This window comes from Chiloscyllium plagiosum, unplaced genomic scaffold, assembly GCF_037043375.1.
Source record: "Chiloscyllium plagiosum isolate Xiang-an unplaced genomic scaffold, Cpla_swu_hap1 HiC_scaffold_4, whole genome shotgun sequence".
Classification (NCBI taxonomy): Eukaryota; Metazoa; Chordata; class Chondrichthyes; order Orectolobiformes; family Hemiscylliidae; genus Chiloscyllium; species Chiloscyllium plagiosum.
This window is the reverse complement of record NW_028270142.1, coordinates 20,611,433-20,623,518: the sequence shown is the minus strand read 5'-3', so window position 1 is coordinate 20,623,518 and position 12,086 is coordinate 20,611,433. Positions and strand designations below refer to the sequence as shown.

The window sequence follows — 12,086 nt, the reverse complement described above, 5'->3', positions numbered from 1 at the left end:
TTCCTCAACCTTAAATAAGCTTCCTTCTTCCTCTTGACTAGATGTTCCACATCTCTTCTCATCCATGGTTCCCTTACCATACCATCCCTTCCTTGCCTCAGTGGGACAAACTTATCTAGCATTCAAAGCAAGTGCTCCTTAAATAATCTCCACATTTCTGTCCGTGAGAATATCTGTTCCCAATTTATGCTCCACAGTTCCTGCCTAAGAGCATTGTAATTCCCCCTCCCCCAATTAAATATTTCCCATATCGTCTGCTCCTATCCCTCTCCATGACTATAGTAAAGGTCAGGGAGTTGTGATCACTATCACCGAAATACTCTTCCACTGAGAGATCTGATACCTGACGTGGTTCGTTGCCAAGCATAAATTTAATATAGCCTCCCCTCTAGTCAGCCTATCTACATATTGAGTCAGGAACCCTTCCTGGACACACCTGACAAAGTCTGCTCCATCCAAGATATTTGCACCGAGAAAATTCCAATCAATATTATATATTAATTATATCCTTCTTGCTGATTTGTATACCCATATCATCTCCCTCCCACTAGTGAACACTGACACAAAGTATTTATTTAGACCCTACCTACATCCGTCAGATCCATGCACTGTGGTCTTTAATGGGCCCTACTCTTTCCCGATTATCATTTAACACTTAATGTGCTTGCAAAATAATTTAGGATTTCCGTTTGTTTTACCATCCATTCTCCCTCCATGCCCAATTTTTGTTCTCCTAATTTTCTTTCCAAGTTCCTCCTTGAACATTCTGTTCCCCGAGGACTTCTGTTATTTTGAACCCTGGATATCTGCCATTACCCTCCCATTTTCTGTTTGTCCAATCTCATGTATCTCTCAATATCCACATTTGGTCTCTATCATAACCCTGATCTCATCTCTTTTTCTAATTTCTCTTTGATGTCCCCTCATACTCGCGCCAAGTTCATCTTATTCATGAGATCTACTTCTGACTTTCTCAACCCTATTCTCACAAAACAGTTTTCCACCCAACCTCCCCTTTTGGCTCCCAGGTTAGTTTATCTTGCTAACCATTACATCTCTTCAAATCTGCTAACATCAGCCCGCTCCATAAGGTTGCACAGATATTGCTCTTAAGAAAACGACATGCTATGTGACTGCAGCAAAGGAAAACTTTTCCTTTTCATTGTTTTAGGCCTACCTGTATTCTTTGACATGATGAACCACAGACCTCCCTCTAGCATCTCTGTACCATTAACTAGCTGGGTGAGACTTCTTTCATCTTGTTCCATTCTTAACTATCTAATTCTACACACAATACATTGGTAGGGTGATTAAGAAGGCAGATATCATACTCACCTTTATTAGTTGAGGTATGGAATTCAATATCTGGGAGCTTGTGATAGATCTACCTAGGACATTGATACTATGTGCAGTTCTGTCTACCACACTATAGGAAGGACATAAGAACTCTGCTGAGGGTGCAGAGGAGATGCACCAGGATGTTGCTCAGGCTGGAGAGCTTCAGCTGTTTTTTCCTTGGAGCAGAGAAGGTTCAGAAGAACCCTGACTGAGATCTGCAAAATTATGAAGGACATAGATAGGGTTGATAGGAAGACACTTCCCTTTCAAAGAGGTGTGAGTAATCAAAGGGCAAAGAATTAAGGTGAAGGGGAGAATAAAGAGGAGATTTAAGGAGAATATTTTTGTCCTAGAGTGTGGTGGATATCTGGTACTCACTGCCTGAAATGATGGTGGAGCCAGGAACCACTACAACATTTAATAAGTATTGAATGAACATTTGAAGCACCATAGTATTCAAGGCTGTGAGCCCAGTGCAGGGAGATATGATTAAAACAGATGCTTGATAATTGACATGGACACAATGGGCCAAATTGTTTTAGTACTATCAGCAGCAACAGTTCTCTTCTTAGTCCACATTATTCCCTCTGATATTCCCCAAGGATCTTTCATTGGAATCTTTTGATTTTTCATCGATATTCAAAGCCTGGATCCCTAAGCAACATGAAAATCTTCTGTAATCTGACTCCCTTTGCAGAAAGTCATGAGTAATTCATATGAACCGCTATCCCCACAGTGTATTGGCTGATGGAGCAGTTGTACTTTTGAAGCAATTTGGTAACACTGTAGTGACTTTACAAATTATTATCTACAACATTAGCTCTGAAGAAGGTAAATAATGTAGCAGCAGGAGCAGAATTACTTGGAGCTGGTGTATCCATTCACCATTGCTGTTCCCTCCAATTCAATGTGCTCGTCCATATAAAAGCAGGAGTATGGTGGCCTGGATTTCCTGGGACCTCATGGTCGAGTACTTGCTGTCTTGGGTCAAGTGGGAACTTTGTTGCACATTGAACTTGTAAATATCATTCAGAAAGCATTTGATGGTGCTCATGACCTGGGAGGAGATACCAGGTCCTATCAGTGTTATAACTGCTTCACCATTTGGTACATGTAACCAAATAATTTTCCTTGCTCAACCTCCCTCACTCCTTTCCACTGTTTACTGCTTGCTGTGCATCGTTTACTCACAGCTTTCCTGGCCCCATTCTCGGGTACTCTTTTCATCTGCTCAGGCATATTCAGACATGATTTCAGATATCGAAATAATTACATTTGAAAGCAGGGCAGCAAGTTGCACTAAAAATATGTTTAAAATTAAGCCATTGCATCCAAAAAGTGACTGCTCTGATAAATGGCATTTGAAAATGCTGGCACAGAAAGTGCAGGAAGTGGGTGCCTCCTTGTTTGTGGCAGAAGGACACCCACCAGAAATAAAAGACGGACTTGGCAGTGGTTAGCAGGTGCCATCAATGCTGTCCACATGGCCCAGAGATCTTGGATCTTGATCAGAAAGAAGATGCATTTCTGAAGAAAACTGTTAAGGCAAGACAGAAGAATATGTTTCCATGTTAAGTAGCTGCCTGAAGATACAATTTAGAAGCAAGTATTTTCCTATAACTTCTGTAAGGACAGAAAAGAGCTGACATTTCGAGTCTAACTGACCCTTTGTCAGTTTGCTTTTTTCCTATAACTTGTAACTCATTTACTGCTCCCCCCTTCAAAGTTTATGATGTTCGGTCCTACTAAGTAGAAACAGCCTGCTACAGCTTACCATGTATGATTGTACTGTGGTGTGACACGAGCAGCAATTCTGACTGAAATTCCTCTGTCACACTGAAATTGTGAAGAGCTTTTATCCTTGTGTAATAGTTGAGCTACATAATGCACACTGACTCCTAGTCAAGCTGACTGAGTGACATCTAGCATTTGTAATATCTCAAAACCATTCCCTTGTTTGCAGAACGGTACCACTCCAACAGTGGGAAATGACACACACTGGATTTGCTGGAAGTAAGTCCTTTAAGAGTTTTGAGCAAAAATAGATTCAGTTTCAAACTTGCATTGTTCCATACTTTACACCAAACTGGAGGACTGCATAGGACCACTTAATACCTATTTGGAAAGATGTATGGGACTGAGTGGACAATGCAATCTGGTGCTCTTAGGTTATGAGAATGGATTGAAACTAGTTTGGGGTCTCAGCCCCTTGCTTGACTGTTATGTAGCAATCCTGGGAGATATTCCCAGGGAATGCCTGTTAAGATGCAGCCTCCAGGTCCGCTGCCTATTTACAATGATCAGTAGGTCCTTGAGGCAAGCAAGTGGGACTAGTTCAGTTTGGAAATGTGGTTGGCACATACAAGTTGGACTGAAGGGTCTGCTGCCATGTTGTATAACTCTATGACTCTATCTAATCAAAGGCCCTCCAACCTTGGATATCAGCAGTCCCGACAGCAGATTTAAACACTGCTATTACAGGGTTGAGTTTGCAAGGGCAAATGTTGAAGTGCCTTTTGTGGAGGTACTTACTCCTCAGAAATGAGCAGTAGTCACAGCTGCCAGGGAGAGGATGGGCAGAGGCTGAAGCTTTGGTTGGTGGAGGTCACTGCAGAAGATCCTGCAAGCTCCCATAATGCCAGCTTCCAGCAGGCAGCCTCCAGGTATTTGCCAAGTGGGCAGAATCTTGGGAGGGGAGGGGGTAATGGAAGCTCTCAACCATCCACTGAAGGGCCAATGGGAGCCTTGCATCATCTCTTTCTGACAACGCCCCCAATTTACATGTTGGTGACAGGCTTCCCCTGGGGTGGGGGTGGGGGGGAAGGATCTCTGGGGATGGGAAAGTCCCAGATGAGGGAACTAAATGTAATATCACCAAGTTTGCCCACAAGGCAAGACTGGGTGGTTGATGAGAATGCAGCGATGCTTCAACTTGAACAAGTTGAGCAAGTGGGCAAACGGCAGATGATGCATAATGTGGATGAATGTGAGGTTATTCACTTTCGTAGCAAAATCAGGAAAATAAATAATTATCTGAATGGTGAATGATTGGAAAAGAGGAAAATGCATCAAGACTTGAGTGTCTTTATACAAGTAAGCATGTAGGTGCAGCAAACGATGAAGCAGGCAAATTGTATGTTGACCTTCATAGCAAGAGGATTTAAGTACAGGAACTGGGTTGCCTTGCTGTAATTGTACAGGGCCTTTGTGAGACCACACCTGGAGTATTGTGTACTGGTTTGGTCTCCTAGACTGAGGAAGGACTTTCTAATTACCGAGTGCAACAGAAACATACCATACTGATTCCTGGGATGGCAGGGCTGTTGCAAAGACAGACTGGATCAGTTAGGGCTAGATTCACGGACTTGAAAAGAATGAGGGGGATATCGGAGAAGCCTATCAAATTCTAACAGATCAAAATGGGTCAATGCAAGAAGGATGTTTCTATTGACAAGGGAATCCAGAACCAGAGGTCACTGCCTAAAGATACAGTGTTGGCCATTTAGGACTGCAATGAGATGAAATTTCTTCAACCAGAGAATGGTGGGCCTCTAAAATTCTCTGCCACTCAGAGAGCGATAGAGGCCAAAATATTAAATGTTTTCAAGAAGGAGTTCGATATAGTCCTTAGGCATATAGAGCTCAAAGAGTATTGAGAGAAAGTGGGAGCAGGGAGCTGAACTGGATGATCAGCCATAATCATTTTGAATGGGGGAGCAGGTTTGAAGGACCAAATAGCTACTCCTGCTTCTACTTTCTATTGGTCAGACAAAGCAGGTAGGAAGAGCTACAAAAGCATGACTGTGAACAAGAACCTTTCAAGGATTAACAAAAACACCAGAAAATAACTTATACATTTTAATTACAAAAGAAAGTGGAATTATACAGACTCATAGAGATATACAGCATGGAAACAGACTCTTAGGTCCAACCCGTCCATGCTGACCAGGTATCCTAAATTAATCTAGTCCCATTTTTCAGTATTTGGCCCATATCCCTCTAAACCCTTCCTATTCATGTACCTATCCAGATGGGTTTTAAATGTTGTTATGGTACCAGCCTCCACCACTTCCTCTGGCAGCTCATTCCTTACACGCATCACCCTCTATGTGAAAAAGTTGTCCCTTAAGTCCCTTATAAATCTTTCCCCTCTCACCTTAAAACTATGCCCTCTAGTTTTGGACTGGTGCACACCCACACATTGAAATTCACATGGTGCACATTCAGACACCGAAAGACAGTCACATGGTGCACACCCACACACGAAACAATGTTACTGTGTGGGTAAGCTCCCCATGACCATGTTTCCGTGTCTGGATGCGCTCCATGTGACTGTGTTTCAGTGTGTGGGTGTGGTCCGTGTACATAGACCAGTGAGTCTAACATCAGTGGTGGGTAAATTGTTGGAAGGAATTCTGAGATATAAGATTTACATTCATTTGGAGAGGCAGGGACTGTTGAGGGATAACCAGCATGGTTTTGTGTGATCTCACAAATTTGATTGAGCTTTTTGAGGACATAACCAAAAAGACTGATTGGGCACAATGGTGGACAAAGCAGTATGAGCCCCTTACAAGTTAGTAACAATTATATTATCAATGAAAATAACATAATGGTTGATGTATTGAAGGACCACTTTGATAGGCATTTCCAGTCGAGAGAAAGGTTAGCATTGCCAGACTTCCGAATAAAATATTCATGAATCAGATCCACAGCTCAGCAAAATTAACATTGATAAGGTAGCAGTAATAGTGAATATAATGCCTATAAATAGTGACAAATCCCCAGGTCAGGTAGGTTCAATTACAGGTATTTTAAAAATTGTGAGAACATTGCATATATTCTAACTATAAATTTCCAATTTTATCTCAACTCAGAAACCATTCTATTAGATTGGAAAATTGCAGATTTCACTCCACTATTTATGAAAGGTGACAGACTGAAATGAGGAAATTATTACAGTTTATAATTAAGGGTAGGGTGACCAAACACCAATTTTCAGCTGATCCTATATGGATTTGTAAAGACTAACAAACCTGCCAAACCTGATTGAATTTTTAAAATAGGTGGCTAACAAAGTGTGCAAAAAATGTCTATAGATTTTGTTTATTAGGCCTACCAGAAGGTATCTGTTGAAGTCCTTCATAACAGATTGTTAGCTGACATTGAAACCCATTACATTGAAGGTAAAGTCCTGACTGGGTGAGAAAATTGGCTGTCGCACCAATCCCAGATCCCTCATAGTGTTACATTATGTTAGAAACCCAATGACAAGTAGCTACTGCTCAATAGTTGACTTTTAAAAATGGGCTGAAAGTGTAAAGTATAGCAAGTGTTGCTTTACTGACCAACAAAATCAAGCCCATTGTATGTTGCTCAGTATATCATTCTAGATCTTAGTTTTTTTGGGCACTCATGCTCAACCCAAATGTATGCAACATTTTATAAAATAAAGGTTGACAATAGAGATAAACAGCAATGTTTGCTTTGGAATTAATGAATAAATGATCATAAATTCTGCTCCATAACATCCACCACACACTGACATTTTAAATATTATCTCCATTGTAGCTGATTCCAGTTAATCCCCAAAATGATACAGCTGAAAACCCACTGGAATTTAGTTGAAACATTTTCTAAATGGCAAAATAAACATGGCTTTCTTGTCTATTTGACTAGCAAATAGTCTGGTATATCATTTTCTAAAGCAGCCGTCCAATTGACTTCACCAGAGCGTTTTAGGGCTGAAATACTCCTGTTGTCAGTTACGTAATGCTGCATTAAATTTCACTATGTATTTAACCGAATTCTACAATGTAGAATTGGTTTGTTCATTCCAGTTGAAATTTTGCTACAAATGTAAACTGTTTAGCCTTGTGCTAAACAAGAATGCATTATATTTTCAATGGTGTCTACAATTATTTTGTGTTTTCCAGTGTGCAATCGTAATTTGATGGTACAGGAATATTTTGTTCCTTTGTCGATGACTTCATCATTTAATTAGTGAGAATGCGTGGTGTTATTTGGATACTTGGCAAATAAACTGAAATTGGAACAACTTAAGAACACTTTGAGTTAGACATTGAGTCCTTCACCTATCCTTGCCACTTGGACCAATAACTAACACCACTAAAGAAATATGATGCACATGCCTTTTGGAAACAGAGAGAAGTAAGTACTTACTGTGTGCTTTTTAAATAAAATTTGCAAAAACACTTTATCTGAGCTCATTATTGATGATTAGATTAATGTGGAACTGTTTATATTGCTATCTCTATTAAAAACACTTTTCTCATGTTCCACTGGCTTCATGACATTGTTGATTCACAGAAGTAGCTCTGCTAATAAAATGCTATCAGGCTTCCAGGCTGAGAGAATGCTAACATCTTGTTACAAACGTTTTTCAAAATGTCCTGAACAGATGAAGTCTGCACATTAGGTGCATGTGTAATGATCGTTAGACTGAGCTAGTATATTTAAAGAGGCTACTGGAGAAAATATTTCAAACCTTTGAAGTCTCAGACAGATGTCAGTATACCATAGAGAAGATAATAAAATGGTTTATTGCTTAATGCGGGATCATTTAAAATATGAAAATACACCAACGAGCTTGATCTTCTGCAGGTGCAAGAAGGGTATAATGACTGTTATTTCTAACAGTTATTAATCAGATTTGTGCTTTTGGAAGGAGCTTGAAGTAAATTAAAAAATACTACTAAAACAACAGAAGCAAATCTGTTCATAAAGCTATCCTGATGCAATGAGCCCTAACAGTACTGGAGGCAGATCTGTAACCTATCTTACTTCAGTGAGTTGGGCATTCTTGCTTTAAGCACTCTTAAGGTCAACATGCATTTTCTGGAAAGTGTCTGGATCACATTAAAGGAGATGGTTGTCAGGAAAGAATGTTAGAAAGGTGCAAGTGTTAGAGTTACGTGGGAACTGCTGTTGATATTTTCACTTTCACAAGTTGATGCCTCTGTTGAGCCAATAATTCTGAGACCAATTAAGACACTGATTCTTTTAACACGCCCCATGTGCAGCCTCTGTTGAGTACTGAAACATGTTTCTTAATAAGTGCATGTTTTTAGGGGATGCCTGTTTGGCTGGAACATTTTGATTCAGTGCCAGAGAGGAAAAAGTACATTCTTGACTTCATTGCCATTTTTCATCAGTCAGGCTGATGCTGTTCAGTGAGTTGTTGTTGGATATCCCCACAAGGAGTGCTGTCCAATACATTAGCTACTAGTAAAACATAGACAATTAAATATTCAGATATGGCCAAACGAAACTTTCAATCATTAAATTGGAAAAGAACAACATCATATGATAGTAATATTTATGGTTGCATGCTATATGCATGCTGACTTCAAAATTTTTGCCTGTTTATTGATAAAATGGTTAGATTAAAAGCAGGGTTTGCATGTGCTTTTGGATCACTGTGTGCTTTATTTCCTTGGTTACTGAAAGGTTGTGGACACATCTTTAACATGATATACATTTCTAATGGACAACACTGTTCAGTGAATGGCTCAAGTAGCATCAGCTGTGGCCAAGAGTGAGACAGCCTATCATATCTTTCAGTGTTTTCCTCACAGGAAGTACCTATAAGATCTAAAAATGGGTTAAAATCTCTGTCTATCTAAATAAGGTAAAAACACATCAAACATTGGTTGCTTGGTTTCCACTTTGTATATGAGTACTCGCATGTTTCCATTAAATTAGCATCATAAGTGCAAGACCAGTTCAAAATGGCAGTGCATTAACAGGGCTGTGTATGGGCACTTGCCCAGGGCCCATCCCTCCCATTTGCTTTCCTTCTTTGTTTTACTTTTGCTTCTGCTCTTTTCTTTTGCTTTATTTTCCTTTGATTTTGGTCTGTCTTTTCTTTTTCACTGTGGCTGGTTGGTCGGCAGCACCGGCTCAACAGCGAGAGCAGGCCGCGTGCGGAGGGGGGGGGAGTTTAACTTCTCACAGCATTCCAAAGTGGCCACAGCGAGTGCGTTCTCCCGCCATTTGGGACATGTGGCAGCAGCAGCGAGGTTATTCTCCTAACATTCTGCACCGACAGCAGCATACTCTTCAAGATGGCAGCGCCAGCAAGGTGACATCTGCAGCCGAAGCGGGATTCATGGCCTAGTGGCGGCCTGGCCTGGAAATGGAGACAGGGATTCTTCAGTGAATTGGGCCCAGTGACAAAGAGATGTAGGGTGACTCGTATCTTGGTGTGTCAAGTGCTGGTGGCCGTGGGGCAGTGAAGGTCTCCCTTGAGGCTAGGTGCCAGCAGGGACTGAATCGGAAAGATTGATTTAGTCATAGAGCCATAGAGATGTACAGCACGGAAACAGAGCCTTATGTCCAACTCATCCATGCCAACCAGATATCCCAACCCAATCTAGTCCCACCTGCCAGCACCCGGCCCATATCCCTCCAAACCCTTCCTATTCATATACCCATCCAAATGCCTTTTAAATGTTCCAATTGTACCAGCCTCCACCACTTCCTCTGGCAGCTCATTCCATACATGTACCACTGTCTGTGTGAAAAAGTTGCCCCTCAGGGCTCTTTTATATCTTCCCCTCTCACCCTAAACCTATGCCCTCTAGTTCTGGACTCCCCCACCCAGGGAAGAGATTTTGTCTATTTACCCTATCCATGCTCCTCATGATTTTATAAACCTCTATAAGGTCGCCCCTCAGCCTCCGACACTCCAGGGAAAACAGCTCCAGACTATTCAGCCTCTCCCCATAGCTCAAATCCTCCAACCTTGGCAACATCCTTGTAAATCTGTTCTGAACCCTTTCAAGTTTATGTCTGAACTTTTTGCTTCTCTATATTTCTCATTTATTCCTATGACCTATAATGCTGGACTATTTATTTCTAAATTGTTTTTCTTTCCTAACAATTTGAACTGAAGTATGTGTACCTCTGTAACTTTGTACCTAAGAGATGGTGCTGTAATGCGACAACTGTAAACTTTTCATTGCACTTATTTGACAATAAAGCTGATTCAATTCAATTAGCATTGAAGTAAAGGCATACTTTGGTGAAATTTACATTTTCGCTTTTTTTTAATCCAACTTTTTTTTTGTTCACATTATTCCTTTAAAGTATTGTCACAGAGCCTTTCAGAGTCTTAAGCATCAATTCAACATTGATAGGTAATGATTAGATTAGATTCCCTACAGTGTGAAAACAGGCCCTTCGGGCCAACCAGTCCAACGAGTAACCCACTCAGACCCATTTCCATCTGACTAATGCACCTAGTGAACCTCTATTGCAAGACTAATGCACCTAACACTATAGGCAACTTAGCATGGCCAATTCACCTGACCCACACATCTTTGGACTGTGGGAGGAAACCCACATAGACACGGGGAGAATGTGCAAACTCCACATAGACAGTTGCCTGAGCCCGGAATCGAACCTGGGACCTTGGTGCTGTGAGGCAGCAGTGCTAACCGCTGAGCCACTGTGCTGCCCAATACTATAAAATCATGAAACTGAAAGACAAATCTGAAGGAAAGAACGGTTAGATTAAGAAAGAAAAATAAATGAGAAAGAGAGAGGAAGAAGAAAAAAAGAATTTCTTAAATTGGGATAAATGGGACTTCATCTGGTTAGCAAGATATAACTAGTGGGGTGTCATAGGGTCCTCAGGCTCCAACTATTTACAATCTGTAATAATGACTTGAATATGGGGATGGAAAATACTGAAACCAAATTTACTGATTACACTAACATAGTTGGGAAAGTTAGTTGAAATGACAAAATAAGAAATTTACAAATGGATATGGGCAGGTAGATGAATGGGCTGAAAATGTGTTGCTGGAAAAGCGCAGCAGGTCAGGCAGCATCCAAGGAACCTCCCCCCTTACTTCCCTCCAAGGCCCCAAGGGACACTTTCATATCCGCCACAAATTCACCTGCACCTCCACACACATCATCTATTGCATCCGCTGCACCCGATGTGGCCTCCTCTATATTGGGGAGACAGGCCGCCTACTTGCGGAACGTTTCAGAGAACACCTCTGGGACACCCAACCCAACCACCCTGTAGCCCAACACTTTAACTCCCCCTCCCACTCCACCAAGGACATGCAGGTCCTTGGACTCCTCCATCGTCAGACCATGGCAACACGACGGTTGGAGGAAGAGCGCCTCATCTTCTGCCTGGGAACCCTCCAACCACAAGGGATGAACTCAAACTTCTCCAGTTTCCTCATTTCCCCTCCCCCCACCTTGTCTCAGTCAAATCCCTCGAACTCAGCACCGCCTTCCTAACCTGCAATCATCTTCCTGACCTCTCCGCCCCCACCCCACTACGGCCTATCACCCTCACCTTGACCTCCCTCCACCTATCGCATTTCCAAAGCCCCTCCCACAAGTCCCTCCTCCCTACCTTTTATCTTAGCCGGCTGGACACACTTTCCTCATTCCTGAAACGTCGATTCTCCTAAAAAAAGTTCCTTGGATGCTGCCTGACCTGCTGCGCTTTTCCAGCAACACATTTTCAGCTCTGATCTCCAGCATCTGCAGCCCTCACTTTTTCTCAGGTAGATGAATGGACCAAAATATGGCAGACGAAATTTGACACAAATAACCATGAGGTTATCCAGTTTGGTCAGAGGAATAGAAAGGCAACTTATCATGTAAATGGAGAGAAACTTCAGAATACTTCAGTGCAGAAGAATTTGGGTGTCCTCATACATAAATGCAGAAAACTAGATACAGCAGGTAATAAGGAA

The 12,086-nt window shown here is 41.6% G+C and overlaps 1 long non-coding RNA gene across 1 annotated transcript in view; it reads left to right on the top strand.

The window, feature by feature from the left end:
* LOC148150089 (uncharacterized) overlaps positions 1–12,086 on the top strand; it is a 78,929-nt gene that overhangs the window by 53,341 nt on the left and 13,502 nt on the right. Inside the window, exon 3 of the long non-coding RNA XR_015756911.1 lies at positions 7,275–7,509. This is a non-coding gene — a long non-coding RNA (uncharacterized LOC148150089). The remainder of the gene's footprint in view (positions 1–7,274; positions 7,510–12,086) is intronic.